Source organism: Malus domestica, chromosome 01, assembly GCF_042453785.1.
Source record: "Malus domestica chromosome 01, GDT2T_hap1".
NCBI classification, from domain to species: domain Eukaryota; kingdom Viridiplantae; phylum Streptophyta; class Magnoliopsida; order Rosales; family Rosaceae; genus Malus; species Malus domestica.
In genome coordinates this window covers 4,882,777-4,902,127 of record NC_091661.1, presented here as the reverse complement: position 1 = coordinate 4,902,127, position 19,351 = coordinate 4,882,777, and the positions used below count along the sequence as shown (strand labels likewise).

Genomic DNA, 19,351 nt, shown 5'->3' with positions numbered 1-19,351 from the left:
TCCAAGAGAATATTCCATTCTAATTCCAGAAAAGGATTCGGGTCGGATCTGACCCACGGATCCGGGTTGTCGATTTGGGCTAGTTCCGGTTTGGATTTTTTTTATAGGAAAACTAATAAAAATGACTTCAAATTTTTGCATTTTAATCAAAAACTATCTACTAACTTTTATTTAATGGTTAGGATAAAACCTAAAATCAAATCAGCCCAATAAAATTGACCCAAATTTTTTTTATCGAGCTTCCAATTTTACCCCTACCGTCATGTCCTGGCCGTTTATTTGGTCCGTTTAATTCACATGGAGAGAGTAAAAAGGTCTATAACCTCAGATTAATTTATGTAACTTTCTCATTTCATCAGCCATCATCCGATTTTCTTGTCTGTCAAACTCTAAAATTGGCAATGGAAATTCTGATGGATGTGATAAACAGGTGAAGATCTCGATTCCGAAAGAAGCAACGATGACCCAGACGACACGCTTGCCGAATCTACCTTCCGTCAAAGAAATCTAGCGAGTTGGATCATTGTCGTCGTACCTGAGGTGCAAGCATCGCAAAGTACATCCTTCATCTTCTGTTTTTGTCCGTCCTTTTGGATTATCGTCGGTGTACTTCACAGTCCCATGCCGACTGAATATCATTTATATAGCACCGTGATAGAGCCAATATCGACTGTCGAGCCGAAGGAAGTCGATTCTGAGAGGACATTAGTGTTAGAGAAGGTTTGCGCTATCCAATTTTGATTTGATCTTTTTTTTTCCTAATTTTCTGGTTGTGAAAATTTTTGTTTATGAAGTTTTTGGTTTTTAAATTAATTTACAAAATTAGGGTTTCATGTGTGATATGATGAGGAATTTCTTGGTATATGTTTCTGATTTAACCGTGACCGACAGCCCTTAATCATCTTTGATCACTCTTCCAATTTTATCAATTTCAAAATTTCGTCTAAAATATTTTGAATTTTAATTCTGTTCAAATTTTGTTGTTGATTACGTGCCTGCAATGGGCAAGATACAGTATTCCAATTCAGAACATGGCTGGATAACTTTCGAGAGAAATTATGAGAGCAATTAGTTTCTAATTGTTTAATTTTTGTTTATGGGTTTAATCTTTATTTTTTTACAATTTAATTTTGCAAACTAAAATTTTTGTTGCTGGGTTTTACGAGAGCAATGTGTGCATGCGCAAATGTCTATATTTGGAGATGTATGCATCTTTCATTGCATATAAACAAAGTATCAATGGTTGTAATCATGTGTGCTTCTATGTTAAGGGATGATATGAAAATTTGATATCGTAGGATATCTTAATGACAATTTGACATATCAGGAACAGCTTCAGAACAAGAAACGGATGTGCACAACATATCAGGAACAGCTTCGGAACAAGAAATTTTCTTTTCAGAGAGATTTGTTTCTAAAACGGTACCTCGTGATTATGGCTTCTTGAGATGTATGTGACCGTACCGACGCATCTTTCTTAACAGATGCATATAACATATATACAGAATCTATAGTGCATGATGGGTATTTGAAAATCTGCATTAGCTTTCTATTGTTTAAAAGGACAAAACGGAATTGGATAACCACTCATGTCACATTGATATTGGCCTCTAATTTAATAGATTATACAAGGTTTGTATCGGCCCAGATTGATGTAATTTGTCGTTGGGCTATCAAATCCCAAATGAATTGGTATGAATGTTGATTACAATAGTCTGAATGTTTTTTACAATGAACATGCACGTTGTACTTTTCAAGTAATTTGGATGATCAGGAATTATGGTCTCAAATATATATCCAGGACCATGGTTTCTTAACCATTGTGGCTTTTGAAAAATTGTTTCTTATTGGAAGTTGGAGAAATCCCTTGATCTCAGTGGATTGGTTTCTATAACTACTGCATAACTGTCATGGAAAAATGGTATATTCAAGTGGATTGATCTAGTTTGAGAATTGAGATCAATGAAGGCATATTCTAGTGGTTTATGAAGGTAAGGCCTTCAAATACATGTATTTGCTTTGTTACATGTGCAACTAGTACTATTCCTTCCATGGAAAAATGGTAAAGTATTTGATATTAGATGTAACGACCCGTCCCTAATTTTCTTATGTAATTTCTTCCCGAGTATGTGTATTGACGGTTATGCCCTTATTGGCAAGTGATGTGGACATATTTATATCACTTTTATTTTATTTCTTGTTATCGCATATAAATTATACATGTTGTTACGAGTGTACGGGAATTTCTACCAGTGTAGAAATATCTACTTCGAATAGATTTTGATTTCCCTTACAATAGAAAATCTGAAAACCTATCCTTATCTACCATTTTAACCCAAACCGTGCACCCTCCTCCATTATTTCACCTTCTCACCAATCAACTACCTCAAATCTCCCACCAATCCCATCCTTCCCCTCTACATGGCATCCAATCAGAAATCAGAAAAATGAACTATCTCTCTCTTCCTTCTCTCTCTCTCCCTTTCAAAACTCTCTTCTTCTTTGCAACCCCTCAAACGAGCTTCAAACCTCACAGATTGAACCCAAGAACCTCATTTTCGTGTTCATCTCATCCTCACAAACATAACCATGTTCTTGAAACCTAGAATTGACGAGTTTTCAACATCGAACTCGTGAGGTCCGAAATTGGGCAAACTGAGTTCGACGTGTTTTCGAGCGAGTTAGGAAGTTTTGAAGCTTGGAGAAGCTTCTACACAACTCCTCAAGGCTTCTACAACAATTTGGGAGAAATTTGGAAGTGAAACGACCAAGTTTTCGAAGAGTTCACTTTTGGCCTAAACTTTTGAGGCTTTTTTCGGCAACCTTTGTCCACTTTTTGGACTCCTAACAGGTATAACGCGATTCTACTCTTCACGAGATTTAAATCCATATAAAGTATGTCTAAAATGGTTGAGAAATGATAGAGAATAATGCATTTGAAAATTTTCCAGAAATCCGACGAAGTTGAGTTGCAGATGGCGGCGACGACGAGGCTCGCCAGAGAAGAAGACGGAATATTTCGTCAAAGAGACGAAATATTCTGACGGCGTCAGGTAACGTCATTAATTTTTTTAGCACTTAATAGAATATTCCTGACGGTGTCAAGCTAACTGACGACATTGGCCTGCGCATGGGGGCGCGTGTGGCCGCGCCCTTGACGGCGCGTGTACCATCCAAAAATTATTTTAAAAATTTAGGGATGTTCGTGACGTCGAGTAGGTCACGATGGTATATTTAAACCCTAGGTTTAAGCAAACTATGGGGGTTTTATTTAGGTTTCTGTATATGTGCTTTAATTAATTCTATTTTAGTTATTTCACATATAGGGGAAACGTATCCCGAGGACGTTCGAGGCCAAGCTAGGCTCGGGGGCTACGACCCAACGATGTACTTATGAGTGGGCAATTTGTTTTTATACCTATACATATTTATAGTTTTCATAAATGCGTATTTACTTCACTTTTATGCTTATTTTGCCAAGTATCATTCTTGTGATATTAATTGTGATAAATGCTGCTATATGGTTGGGATATTACTGTCATGACATTTATATATATTTGTACATGCTCATCTTGCTGCACTGGTGTTGGTACTCGCCCCAGGGCCAGGGCTAGTCCTTCACGTGTATGTTCACATCGCACCGTTTGCTCGTCCTGGATCCAAGTTAAGTGCCAATCCTATCGAGTAGATTGCATTAGGCAATCCGACTTGTACGTAACCGTGCTTCTGCACCAGCCTTCACGTGATCGTAGTACTAGAGCATATTGATTACACCTAGTCTTGTTTGTGTCAGAAATTATCTGTTCAAACTCGTGTGTCAGCTTAGATGGATGAGCACCTAGCTATACTTGATTATCACATTATTATATTATTGTGGCATTTGATACATCATGACTTGGCATATCTCAGGTTATAATATTTTTATAATATTGTTGATTTAGTGTTTACATACTTACGTAGTACGTTTAAGGAAACTATACTTGTTTTACAACGAGGGGTTAGTATATTCAAAAATAAAGATTTTCGTGTAAACATTGTTTTGCTGATCCACTCAACTTTGTTTTTCTCCCATCCAGGACCTAGATAGTTGTACTCTTTGTGGCACTCGAGGAATCTTGGCAGTTCTGACATTCTCTTCTGTTTAGATGTACGAACTTGTCACTGTTATGTAATAAGTGTACTTTGGTTACTTTGACTACTCTTTTGTAGTCTCATTGTCTATTACACTCTGAATAATTGTAAAGGGTTCTTCCCACGATTGCGCACTCTTTCAGTATTTAGTATAATTAGTTCTAATTAGTTTTAAATTTAATCACTTTTTACATCACTTACCCTTATGGTTACGTCACCTCACGGTGATGGCCAGCATGCTTCGATCTTCCCAGGTCGGGGTGTGTCAGCTTGATATCAGAGTCAATCCCTGGCCGGATGTGTGCTGACGAGGCCGTTGGGCCCCTAAGGGGGGTGGATTGTAACATCCCACATCACCCAGGGGAGTGGATCCTATAAGCCTTATATGTATATTCTCATCTCTACCTAGCACGAGGCTTTTTGAGAGCTCACTGGCTTCGGGTTCAGTTGGAATTCCAAAGTTAAGTGAGTTTGCGCGAGAGCAATCCCATGATGGGTGACCCACTGGGAAGTTCTCGTGTGAGTTCCCAGAAAAAGAATCGTAAGGGTGTGGTCAAGGGCCCAAAGCGGACAATATCGTGCTACAGTGGAGTCAAGCCCAGGATGTGGTGGGGGCCTAGGCCGGGATATGACAATTTGGTATCAGAGCATAGGCTTAGACAGTCATGCACTTCCTAGTGTGTTTTAACTCTTATTTTCTTATGTTAGAACCATGCCACCTCGTAGAAAGCCACGTTCTCCAGCTGAGAATAACTTTCCAGACTTTGGACAGTTTGGTGAGGCTATTGCCAATGCTATTCAGTCTTCACTTCATCCTGCCCCAAGGAATACTCTGGATATTGTATCTCGCCTGAAGATTAATGATTTCTTTGGTAATGAGGGATCAGAGAAGTCAGAGATATGGTTCAATCATGTTGAGAAGACATTTTGAGTGATGCATAGGCAGGGTAATCTTTCCCTAAAGAGATGGGTCGAGACAACGACCTGGTTCTTTCGGTTAGGAGCAGAATCTTGGTGGGATCATGAGAAGGAATCATTATCTGATAAGGATGCTATGAATTGGGATGTTTTCAAACGGATATTTCAGATCAGATTTGTTCCACTGGAGTATTTGGATAGTAAGAAGAATGAGTTCACAGATATGAGGCATGGTAAGATGTCAGCCACTGAGTATCATCGAAGGTTCACAAACTTATCTCATTATTACCCCGAGATCGCTGCTAATCCCCAGGAGATGCTTCGTTTGTTTAAGAGGGGAACTTGCAAGAAATGGTGTACTATAGCAACCACTACTCCCTGTGCTACGTATCAAGAATTTTTCAAGATCTTACTTCGGGTTGAAGATTCAGAGAATGCTCCTAACGATGAGGATGGGGATGTTGGCAAGAATGCCAAGAGGTACAGTAACAGGGGCAATCGTCACTTGGTCTGAGAATGGCTTAGAATTTAAAAAAATGAGTGGAAACAGCTTTGGATTGTCGAGCAGGGGTTCTAACTCCAGTACACCTTAGAGGGGAGGCAGATCCGCTGATAGTTCTCATTTTCAGAATCAAGGAAACTCTAGCAATTCAAGTGTTCAGTTTTGTCGCATGTGTAACACCCGTCACTATGGTAAGTGTAGGAGAGGAAGCAAAGGATGTTTCACTTGCGGACAAACAGGGCATATGGCCTATAATTGTCCTCAGAATCAGAAGAATCAGCCTGCTAATCTACCACCTGCAGTCCCCTTGCAGCAGTTTCCAGCACCTGGTAATCGTCAGCAGATAGGCCACGGTGGAGCTTTCCACTACCAAGGGGACGTAGCCCAGAATCAGGGAGGACATACCAATACACACCTGAGGTTCCCTACTATCAGGGAGGCTATCAGCAGATTCAGGGAGGCTAACAGTAGACTCAGGGTGGTTATTCGCAGTTTCAAGGAGACTATACGCTGTATCAAAGCGGTGGAGCACAAATGTATACTGGAGGGCAGTATCAGAATCTAGACATAGCGTCTAGTAGTGGAGGTTCAGGCAGATAGGCAAATCCACCCCATCAGGGCCGAGGTAATCAAGGTCAAGGTAACTAGACTCAAGAGAACATGGGTCATGGACGTAGGCAACAAGTTTATGAAAGAGTCAACCACATCACCCTATAGGATGCTTAGGCTAATCCGGACTTGATCATGGGTACATTGAATGTTCTAGGCCACTTTGCCAAAGTTTTAATTGATTATGGCACTACACATTTAATTATTTCCCATAAGTTTGCTCAAACGACCCAACCATATCCTACTTCACTGGGCTACAAGTTGGAATTCTCGATGCCTAAGGGTGAAATCAGTTATGTTAGTTAGGAATATCAAGGATGTCCCATCCTTGTCGAAGATGTAGTCATATCGGCTAATCATGTTCCTTTGGATATCGTTGATTTTGATGTTATCTTAGGCATGGATTGGTTACACTACAATCGTGTCAGGTTGGACTGTTATGAAAAGGTTATTACTTTTCACCGACCGGGCATACCCACTGTCACATTTGTTAGTGAACGTAGAAGTCTAAAGCACGGAGTTATCACGGCCATGAGGGTGAGACGATTGCTGAGTAAAGGTTGTCAAGGTTATTTAGCTCATGTTGTGCTATCAGAAGAGACTACTGTATCTGTGGAGGAAATCGAAGTAGTTAGGCACTTTCCTGATGTTTTTCCTGAGGAATTACCTGGCTTACCCCCAGATCGTGAAGTGGAGTTCACCATCGATTTACTTCCAGGTACTAATCTTATTTCCCTTGCACCTTACCGTATGGCTCCTGTAGAGTTAAGGGAACTTAAAACTCAGTTTGAAGAGTTGGTTGATAAGGGTTTCATTCAGCCAAGAACTTCCCCGTGAGGAGCTCCAGTTTTGTTCGTAATGAAGAAAGATGGAACTTTGAGGTTATGCATTGATTACACGTAGTTGAATCGAGTGACGATATACTTCGTATTGATGATCTCTTTGACCAGCTTAAAAGTGCTTGTGTGTTATCGAAGATTGACCTAAGATTGGGTTACTACCAATTGAAGATCAGAAGCGACGACGTTTCGAAGACAGCTTTTAGAACTCGATATGGTCATTACAAGTTTCTTGTGATGCCATTTGGACTGACTAATGCACCAGCAACCTTCATGAACCTGATGAATCGAGTATTTCATCCATACCTCAATAGGTTCGTCATTGTTTTCATAGATGACATTTTGGTGTATTCGAGGAACGAAATTGATCATGTCAGGCATTTGCGTTTGGTTCTAAAGACGCTAAGGGCAAATTAGTTGTATGCTAAGTTCAGCAAATGTTAGTTTTGGCTGGATCAAGTGTCATTTTTAAGGCACGTGGTATCAACTCATAGTGTGCTTGTGGATCCTCAGAAAGTTGCAGCCGTAGAGAATTGGGAACAACCTTAGACAGTTACGGAAGTTCGAAGATTTCTTGGTCTTGCTGGTTATTATCGATGCTTCGTGAAAGACTTTTCAACCATAGCACTACCTCTGACAAGATTGACTAGAAAAGACGTTCCTTTTGTGTGGAGTAATAAGTGTGAACAGAGTTTCCAGCAGTTGAAGTACTTTTTCACTCATGCACCTGTCTTAGCACTTCCCGATGATGGTAGAAACTTCGATATCTACAGCGATACATCTCTAAATGGTCTTGGATGTCTGTTAATGCAGCACGATAAGGTGATTGATTATGCATCGCAGCAGTTAAAGCCCCATGAGATGAACTATCCTACTCATAATCTCAAGTTAGCAGCGATCATCTTTGCTTTGAAAATCTGGAGGCACTATCTGTATGGGGAAAAGTGTAAGATCTTCACTGATCATAAGAGCCTTAAGTATATCTTCACTCAACCAGATCTCAATCTCCTACAACGAAGATGGGTAGAGTTCCTCAGTGATTATGACTGCACCATTGAGTATCACCCAGGTCGTGCCAATTCGGTAGCTGATGCTCATAGTAGGAAGTCTCATGGCCAACTTAATGCTCTTTATGCTAGTCATATTCTTTTTTGGACCGATCTAAGATCCACTGGAGTAGCATTGAAAGCGGGTCGACAGGGGGCCCTAATTGCCAGTTTTCAGGTCATACCGGTTCTGTTAAATCATGTTCTTGAAGCCTAGAGGAATGATACAGAATCTCAGGAATTGATACAGGTAGTGTCAGACGGGAAAAAGAAGGACTTTTGGATTAGAGATCTTGACGGCATGCTTATGCAAGGTGAATGAATGTATGTACCGAATGTTGAGGAACTAAAGAGAGACATATTGGAAGCGCATATTTCTGCTTATGCGATGCATCTAAGGAGTACCAAGATGTATCATATCATCTGACACTTCTATTATTGGCCAGGTATGAAAAGAGAAATTGCAGAGTATGTTAGTTGTTGTGCAATTTGCCAGCAGGTTAAGGCAGAATGGAAAAAGCCATTTGGATTGCTATAACCACTCCCGATACCTTAGTGGAAATGGGAAGATATTACAATGGATTTCATGCACAAATTACCTCGTACGTGAAATGGTTACGATGGTATCTGGGTGATAATTGATCGGCTTACCACGTCAGCACACTTCATACCGGTTCGTGAGAATTACTTGTTAAGTCAGTTAGCCGAACGGTTCATCTTTGAAGTGGTTAGGTACCAAGGAGTCCCAGTTAGTATCATTTTTTACTAGGATCCCTAATTTACTTCGAAGTTCTGGGTAGCGTTTCAGGAAGCTTTGGGATTGAGATTACTCTATAGTACCACCTATCATCAGTTCTACAGTTTGGAGACACTTGGCACAAGCACTTATCGTTGATAGAGTTCGCGTACAACAACAGCTTCCATTCTAGCATTGGTATGGCACCGTTTAAAGCATTGTATGGGAAACCGTGTTGTACTCCACTTTGTTGGTCCGAGGTCGGTGAACGAGTTTTAGTGGGCCATGAGATCGTGGATGAGATGACACAAAACATTCAGGTGATAAAGGCTAACCTGAAAGCAGCCCCGGATCGGCAGAAGAGTATTGCAGACAGACATTCTACTGATAGAGTTTATAAGGTTGGTGATTGGGTATTCTTGAAATTATCGTCGTGGAAAGGTGTTGTGTGATTCGGCAAGAAAGGGAAACTCAGCCCTAGGTACATCAGACCGTACTAGATAGTTGAACGAGTTGGTGAAGTTTCTTATTGACTTGCTTTGCCATTAGAGTTGGCAAGAGTGCATAATGTGTTTCACATATCGATGCTACGAAGGTACGTCTTTGATCTGTCACATGTGATCCCTCCTTAGCCACTAGAGATCAATCCAGACTTGACCTATGATGAGGTTCCAGTGACTATCATTGATTAGAAGGATAAGGTTCTTAGGAACAAGACCGTGTGGATGGTGAAAGTTTTATGGATGAACCACTCGGTTGAGGAAACAACTTGGGAAACAGAAAAACGTATGCGAAATATGTATCCACGTCTGTTTTATGGCTTTGATTTGTAGTCAGTATTGAAATTTCCAGGATGAAATTTTTATAAGGGGGTAGATTGTGACGACTCATCCCTAATTTTCCTATGTAATTTCTCCTCGAGTATGTGTATTGACACTTATGCCCTTATTAGCAAGTGACTTGGACGTACTTATATCGCTTTTATTTTATTTCTCGTTATCACATATAAATTGTACACGTTGTTACAAGTGTACGAGAATTTCTACCAATGTAGAAATATCTACTTCGGATAGATTTTGATTTCCCTTACAGTAGAAAATCTGAAAACCTATCCTTATCTACCCTTTTAACCCAAACCGTGCACCCTCCTCCATTATTTCACCTTCTCACCAATCAACTCGCTCAAATCTCTCACTAATCTCATCCTTTCCCTCTACACGGCACCCAATCAGAAATCAGAAAAAGGAACCCTCTCTCTCTCTTCCTTCTCTCTCTCCTTTTCGAAACTCTCTTCTTCTCTGCAACCCTTCAAACGAGCTTCAAAGCTCACAGATTGAATCTAGGAACCTCATTTTCGTGTTCATCTCATCCTTACAAACATAACCATGTTCTTGAAACTTGGAATGGATGAGTTTTCAACGTCGAACTCGTGAGGTCCGAACTCGGGCAAACTGAGTTCAATGTGTTATCGAGCGAGTTAGGAAGTTTTGAAGCTTGGGGAAGCTTCTACGCAACTCCTCGAGGCTCCTGCAACAATTTGGGAGAAATTTGGAAGTGAAACAACCGAGTTTTCGAAGAGTTCACTTTTGGCCTAAACTTTCAAGGCTTTTTCCGGCAACCTCCGTCTACGTTGTGAACTCCAAACAGGTATAACGCGATTCTACTCTTCACGAGCTTTAAATCCATATAAAGTACGTCTAAAATGGTTGAGAAATGATAGAGAATAGTGCGTTTGAAATTTTTCTAGAAATCCAGCGAAGTTGAGTTGCAGACGGCGGCGACAACGAGGCTCACCGGAGAAGGAGACAGAATATTCCGTGAAAGTGATGGAATATTCTGACGGCGTCAGGTAACGCCGTTAATTTTTGTTAGCACTTAACGGAATATTCCTGCACGTGGGGGTGCGTGAACCATCCAAAAATTATTTTAAAAATTTAGGGATGTTCGTGACGTCGAGTATGTCACGATGGTATATTGAAACCCTAGGTTTGAGCAAACTATGGGGGTTTTATTTAGGTTTCCGTATATGTGCTTTAATTAATTCTATTTTAGTTATTTCACATATAGGGGAAACGTATCCCGAGGACGTTCGAGGCCAAGCTAGGCTCGGGGGCTACGACCCAGCGACGTACTTATGAGTGGGCAATTTGTTTTTATACCTCTATATATTTATAGTTTTCATAAATGCGTATTTACTTCACTTTTACGCTTATTTTGCTAAATATCATTCTTGTGATATTAATTGTGATAAATGCTGCTATATGGTTGGGATATTACTGTCATGACATTTATATATATTTGGACATGTTCATCTTGCTGCACTGGTGTTAGTACTCGCCCCAGGGCCAGGGCTAGTCCTTCATGTGTATGTTCACATCGCACCGTTCGCTCGTCTTGGATCCAAGTTAGGTGCCAGTGTTGTCGGGTAGATTGCATTAGGCAATTCGACTTGTATGTGACCGTGCTTCCGCACTAGCCTTCACGTGATCGTAGTACTAAAGCATATTGATTACACCTAGTCTTGTTCGTGTCAGAAATTATCTGTTCGAACTCATGTGTCAGCCTAGATGGATGAGCACTTAGCTATACTTGATTATCGCATGATTATATTATTGTGGCATTTGATACATCATGACTTGGCATATCTCAGGTTATAACTCTGTTATAATATTGTTAATTTATCGTTTGCATACTTACGTAGTATGTTTTAAGGAAACTATACTTGTTTTACGATGAGGGGTTAGTATATTTGAAAATAAAGGATTTCGTATAAGCATTGTTTTACTGACCCACTCAACTTTGTTTTTTTGCCCCTCCAGGACCTAGATAGCTGTTCTCTTTGTGGCACTCGAGGAATCTCGGCAGTTCTGTCATTCTCTTTTGTATAGACGTACAAACTTATCACTATTATGTAAGAAGTGTACTTTGGTTACTTTGACTACTCTTCTGTAGTCTCACTGTCTATTACGTTATGAATAATTGTAGTGGGTTCTTCCCATGATTGTGCACTCTTTCACTATTTAGTATAATTAGTTCTAATTAGTTTTAAATTTACTCACTTTTTACATCACTTACCCTTCTGGTTACGTCACCTCACGGTGATGGCTAGCATGCTTTGACCTTCCCAAGTCGAGGTGTGTCATTAGAGATTCCATATTTATCATCTGCAAACTTTGTGAAAGGAGAAAGGAAAAGTTCTGATAAGCATGAGTTGCTTACTGTTACAAGGCCTGAGAAATGAGGATGGACTAAGAGAACTTGTCTTCATAGTTTTCTAATTTGTAAGTATGAAGAATGATATTGATAGTATCGAAAGCACAAAATGAGGGAATTGTGGGGCATGGCATAGTCATCTTTCGGGGTTGATACATACACTTGAGAAACAAGAAAAAAGTAATTCGTTTTTAGAATATAGTTTAGTACCCATGTTCAGTTTTTAGAAGTATTGCCTAATTTTTTGTTTGGTTTCACAAATAGTGTCTACTTATTGGTCCAGTTTCATGAATAGTGTTTACTTATTGGTCCAGTTTCATAAATAGTGGCTAGTTCTTGGTCTAGTTTCATAAATAATGCTTAGTTCTTGGTTTAGTTTCATAAACTGTGTTTCTTTTTTGGTCTAGTTTCACAAATAGTTTCCACCTATTGGTTTAGTTTTAGAAATAGTGTCTCCTTCTTGATTGGGTTTCATAAATATTGTCTACTTATTGGTCCAATTTCATAAATAGTATCTCCTTATTGGTTTAGTTTCATAAATAGTGCCTAGATCTTGTTCCACTTCCATAAATAGTGGCCTAATTCTTGATTCAGTTTTATAAATAGTGCTTAGTTCTTGGTCAACTTTCATAAATAATGGTCTTGTTCTTAGTCCAGTTTCATAAATAATGGTCTTGTTCTTGGTCCAGTTTCATAAATAGTGCTCAATTTTTTGTCCAGTTTCATAAATAGTGTATAGCAATTGATGCAGTTTCATAAACAGTGTCTTTTTCTTGGTCTAGTTTCATAAATAATGTTTCTTTCTTGGTCTAATTTCCTAAATAATTTCCACCTATTGGTTTAGTTTTAGAAATAGTGTCTCATTCTTGATTTGGTTTCATAAATATTGTCTAATTATGGGTCCAGTTTCATAAATAGTATCTCCTTATTTTAAGGAGGATTATAATGACATACTCTGATAAAAAATATACGATTAATAATGGTACCGTTTGACCATTTGACAACATAAGCATATAGACATCCTATTAGTATACATATATCCCGAATTTTACTAAATTTGTCCTTTTAAATATGACTAAAATAATAAAGACTTGTAACTCAGTTGGTTAAAAGGTAAAAATGTAGAAGTAAAATTATATGACGTCGGAGAGAAATCTCGTAACTCGATTTCAAATTCAAGCTAAAAGTTTGTGGCTTAATGTTAGATGAATTGGTATCTAACTTATGGATTCTGAATGCAGCTGAGACTTGAAAAAATGGGGTTGTATTTCACCAAATTGATCAGTTGGCTTAACTAATGTTAGATGAACTGGTATCTGACTTATTTTATTTTTTATTATATTTAACTTTTGTCTTTTTAATTAAAATTTAAGGGCTGGTTTGGTATTGCTGTGCTTTGAAAAAAAGCTGCTGTGAGAATAAGCGGCTGTGCTGTGAGAATAAACGGCTGTGAAATAAAGCAGCAGAGTGTTTGGTAAACTTTTTTGTAAAAGTGCTTTTGGAAAAAAAAAGCAGTCTGATAGTGGGTTTTTTCATTAAAGGAGCACTGTAGCTCCGTGTGCTTTGAAAAAAAGCCAGTTTTCCAAAGCTGCAAATAGCAGCTTCAGCTTTTTCTTTTGATTTCAGCTTATTCTCACAGCAGCTTCCAAAATAAGCCCTTTTTTTTCAGTTTACCAAACACCTAAAACCCTTACAGCTTTTTTTCATGGGTGCTTTTTTTTTAAGCACCTCACTCCCAAACCAGGTCTAAGTCATTTCACTAAAGCTTAAGCCATTTCACTATATTAATTTTTATTATATTTAACTATTTATGAAACTGAACAGTACTATACTATTTTTGAGACTTAACCATACTACATTGTTTATGAAATTGAACAATACTATTTATAAAACTGAACAGTACTATACTATTTATGAAACTGAACAATACTATACTATTTATTGATGTAGATTCATAAATAGTGCTTAGTTCTTGGTTCACTTTCATACATAGTACCTAGTTATTGAGTCCTGTTTCATAAATAGTGTATAGTAGTTGATACAATTTCATAAATAGTGTCTCATTCTTGGTCCAGTTTTATAAATAGTGCCTAGTTCTTGGTCCACTTTCATAACAATGCATAGTTTTTTGTCATGTTTAATAAATAGTGTCTAGTTCTTGGTCCTATTTCATAAGTAGTGTGTAATAGTCAGTGCAGTTTTATAAATAGTGTCTCATTCTTGATCCAGTTTCATAAATAATGTCTCATTCTTCATCCAGTTTCATAAATAGTGTCTCTTTTTTGGTCGAGTTTCATAAATAGTGTCTCTTTCTTAGTCCATTTTTTTTGTTTAGTTTTAGAAATGTGCCTTCTCCACATGCATCCCATGGCATGAGCAACAACCACCTTCATGATGGTGATGATGGTGGTGATGCCCATGCCCATGACGCTCTTTATGTGATACCTAACCGTTGCTCCATTCTTTTCCACTTTCTCTTCATGAGATACTCGAATCAAACCCAATCCTTGCTACAAAGCTGCAAAGCTTTTAATTACTAGGAGGGTTTCCACTGCATAATTGGGATGAAGAATCCATCGTACGATCACAGCTTGAGAAAAGATTTGATAAAAAGAAAGGATAGTTATTGCCCCTCCTTTGTGTTTGATCCTTAGTTTTGATAATTTCTGCTTCTCTTTTAACCCGATGAGATATTTAAGATGCTCATGTCGTAAATTGTTTTAGTATAGTCCCAATTTTGAACTAATTTAAATTCTTAAAAGATCAGTTTAGCATGTGGAAGCTGTAGCTATATAAGATTGTTTGCAAAGTGAAACACAATACAATCTAATGTCTTGTTTTTGCATATATATAATCAACTACAGTATCAGCTACTACAGCAAAAAAGTGGCAGCAGAGTGGAAGCACAAAGCAAGCACGTTCTCTTGCATAAGCTTTCTTGAGAGAGAGGTGAGCAAGAAGCGAAAGACCTTCTTCTTCCTCCACTGCTTCTGCTGCCATTGCTACTCCAACGGAGGGGATAATCATCGGCGCATCACTATTACAAGGAGTCATCATCGTCCTTGGCAAATGGGTTCTACGACGAGTACAAGTCGTCTTCGACGGCCAAGGCGACGAGCAACGGAACTAGAAGTAGAGAGACTAATCAGTGCTGCTTCCATGGAGTATGAGTCGAGCGACGACGATCGACATTTCAAGAGAAAGTCGTCGAGGTACAACTTGAAAATTAAATTAGTTTTGGTTTTATTTGACTTTTAAGGTTCAATGGCAATTTCGTAAATAATATAAAGTTGTGTTAACAGATTTTGGTTAATCTGTGTTAACAGTTTTATTTGGCCTTTTGTATGTTACTTTTGTCCTTTTTATTAAATCTCAAACCCTTTTGATTAAATAAAAATTGTGCATGGTTTTTGGTTAAGAAAAAGTTGGCTCAAACCCTTTTTATTAAAACTCCCTTGGAAAAAAACTACACACAAATGGTAGAAACTAACCAAAAAATAATAGAACTCACAATATTTATGAAATATGTCAAACTATTTATGAAATATCCCACACTATTTATGAATATAGAGCAATATAACCCACACTATTTATGAATTATGCCACATTATTTATAAGGAAATGGAGCAAAACAAAACAAAACAAAATCAACGTACATTGTTTATGAAAGGGATGAAAACAAAACCAAATCAATCAACATTATTTATGAAATGGAGAAACTGAATATTAGTCCAAAATAGTTACCAAAATTTAAGTCTCCCTAGTAAAGCCACCTGAATAAGGTGGAGGTTCTCCCCCCTTAACTTTTTCTCGACATTTTAGACTACAGTATTGTCATTTGGAGATAAACAACATTCTAATTGCAGTATTTACTACAAGTCTACAACAACACCAAAACTCCGGAATCTATCACAAACGAGATCCTATTTTCCAAAAAACTCTGTAAAAAAAAACAGAAAACCCACAACACAATAGGTATCTAAATCTTGATCCTACACTTTAATTCCGACAAAGTAGCTAAAAGATCATGCAAGCATTCAAACAATATAAGCTCTCAAATCTTACAGTCTCAAGGACAAAAATGGCAAGAATGTATTCGTCCCCTATACTCAATTAAAGCTATCAACAATTGGGCAACTCAAAAATCTCACTTTCTTATTAGCAATATACATAATAATGCCTTTATATCGTAACTTATCGAAAAATAAAATTCCGAAAAATTGTCACCACACAACTCAATTGCGTTAAGAACAAGGCGAATCGACAATGTATCAATTAAATTCATATAATTAAACATAGACTTTCATGCCACGAAACTAAAATCTCAATGCAACAAGACAATTGGGAGATGCATATTGACAAACAGGGAAAGCAGAGAAGCAAATTCAAATCCAAGAACTTTGGTGGTGTATGGAAAATTGAAACCACAATCTTAAAAATCATGATAAGGTAAAAACGACATGTTGTCGGCGTCACTGTCGCTGCTAAGCCTAGCAAAAACAACGAAGCTCACCAGCTATGCCACAATCAGAATGAGCACTCTCAAATTTCAAAATCTTTTACACACGTCTGCCCTGTTTGGAAATACGAAGGAAATCACAGGGCAAAATAACAATATAACCCAAACTAACACACAATATTGCTTGAACTATCCTAAATTAAACATGAAATTGAAAAATAGTAGTTATCAAAATGAGTTTTCTAATTTAAAATTGATAGACTATATGGAATCAAGAACATGCAAACAAGGATTTGAGTTTAGTACCTTTTGTTTGGAGGGAACTTGTTGTTCCTCGGGAGTTTGTTGTTTAATTGGAAGTGGTTCATCATCAGGAACTTGTTGATGGTCGGGAACTTGTTCTCCGGTCGTAATTTGTTGTTCTTCTGCCATTGTTGCTCGTCGGGAACTAGTTTTTCGTCGGAATTTGTTGTTTCCGTCAGGTTTTTTGTAACTTTTGGTTTGAATTTTGCATTTGTTTGAAGTTTGAATTTTGGATGATCGAATGTAGTAACCGTTATGTTAATATAATGGGCTTGGGTTATGTCCGTCAGGGTTATTTTGGAAAAGCAAATGTTCTGCGGGTTGGGCTTTTAGTTTAGCCCACATTTTTTATGTTTTTAAGGGCTTAGGTTATGTCCTTATGATTAAAACTTAAACCCTTTTAAGGGCTCGCACCATGCACCGATGCTGCATGCAAGGCCATGGTTGGGTTCCTTGAGCTCCAGGAATTCCAAAAATATTATTTTTGAGCATGATTTGTTGAAGGTTTGAAGAGGAATGAGGAGAAGAGCTCATGGAAAAGAGCTGGAAAATAGAGAGGGAGAAAGAAAAGAGAAAGAGAAAGAGAGAGAAGGTTTCAGAAAAAGAAAATATGGGAGAGAGAGAAGAACCCGAATGTAAGTGGGAGATTTTGGAAATGTGCCTTAAAGCCAATCATATGATGATACTTTATGGACATTTCACATGTTAAACTAATCTAGTTTAATATAAAGGGCAAAGATTATTGTTTAAAGCCGTCTCACATAAATGTTATATGCTTCAACGATAAGTCCAAGGAATATGTAATTGGGAGAATGTAATCTAAAGAAGTTAGATTCATGAGACCATTATCTTTCGTATACATATCCTAAACATTCCTGATCATAGGATTGCCAATTGGGCATTGACAGTCCGTTAAGATTAGTACGTACTATGTCTTCTCTTAGAAAGAGTGACTGGTCTCGAGTCATTGGTGTGACTGACATCAAGACAATCATGTAGGTGCTTAATAGAGAATGAGTCCACTGAACGCAATCAACAAGGAGTTCTCATACTTATGTCACATGAAAACTTATGGTTGGGATAATGCAAAGTAGTCATTTGACCTGAGGCATCATAGTTGTCTTATGGTTAGGTCCTTGATTTTTGACTATGTCAAAGTCACTCCGTCAAAGGGTGTCCACGACATAGTTGGGGTTAAGCCACTTAGCCATGGAGGCAAGTGAATGCACAACAAGGGATTTTTAACCTTCAAATTGTTTGAGGGAGAATACTCTATGGTATGATTAAGAATCTTTGGCTAGAGTATGAATGAGATTTAGGAATTCGTTCCAAATCACATTCAGGGTAATCATATAAATAAGAGAATCACATTGGATAGTAGACATGAATAAACTATCAAATCAAACAATGTGGTCAAGAGTATTGTATTAGAAAAAGACCGTATTACATTGTAATCTCAAACTAAATAGGTTCTCCAACTCTTTTGATTAGCTTGGGTAGCCATGACTACTACTAGGTGTCACTCATGGTTTACGGAAGCCCTAAAGGTGTATAATCACTAAAGGGAGAATTGAAAAGTAAGTTTCAATTCATAATCGATTTTAAGAGTTCTAATCGCCCCATTACCTCGCTAAAAAGAACCTAATGGATCGTACACCGTGTAAGGTAGAGATTGAAGGAAAAATGGAGATGAGTAAGGATAATTAAATGGTTTAATTATTTATGATTAGGATTAATTAATATGTTAATTAATCAAACAAATAAGTTCATTGTAGACCTCGAGTTAGTTTTGGGCCTCAAGGCCTAATGGGCTTCGAATGTCAAGTCCAATAACTCAATTTGTTTAACAACTTGAAAACACAAAGGGCATGAAAGCTCAATGAACCCACATGGCCAGCCAGAGAGAGTGAGAGGGAGAATTGGTTTTAATTTCAATTATGCCACTCAATGTAAGTGGTTATAGAAAGGAAATTATAACCCATTCCCTCATTAGGGTTTTCAAAAGAGAAAAGAGAAAAACATAAAAAACTCTCTCTTCTCTTAGGAGGCCGGCCACCCTAGGAAGAATGGACTAGCATCCATTTCTTCCTAGGTCACTCATCTTTTCCTCAATGCTCTCCTTGGTGTGGAAACTTAGAGGTTTCCTTTCTTGGGAACTTGGAGAATCCATTCCTTCATCAATATCCAAGAAGTCATGGAGCCAAGAAGCAAAGTTCCTCCATCCACATCCATGGAGCCAAGGAGCAAGGAGACTAAGGAACGAAGGCCCTCACATGGGTGAATATCCTTTTCTTTAAGATTTGAGTTGAGTCTCGGTTCACCACAACTACTAGGCCTTGAATTTCATGGGTAAAGTTTTGTTTTTGAGTGCATACAAGTATGATTCTGCCTTTAATTGTTAATTGCATGCATAGATGTTGCTCAAATGAACTTATCTTCACAAATTTTTCCTTCAAGTGGTATCAAAGCCTAGGTTTAGTAGTTAGTGAATCCTTTTGGGTTTTGTATTTTTATAGTTTATGATTTGAATGTTGTAATTGTTACAAGTTTTATTCTTACTTCTTGGAATGTAAATTTTGTTAGAAAATTTGCCAT

General features: G+C 38.0%; 1 long non-coding RNA gene across 1 annotated transcript; it reads left to right on the top strand.

Annotated features, from left to right (window-relative positions):
- The first annotated feature begins 308 nt into the window (after positions 1 to 308).
- LOC103432242 (uncharacterized) lies at positions 309 to 1,713 on the top strand. The gene is made up of 2 exons (XR_528980.4): positions 309 to 720; positions 1,328 to 1,713. It is a non-coding gene; the product is annotated as an uncharacterized lncRNA (long non-coding RNA).
- The last annotated feature ends 17,638 nt before the right edge of the window (positions 1,714 to 19,351 follow it).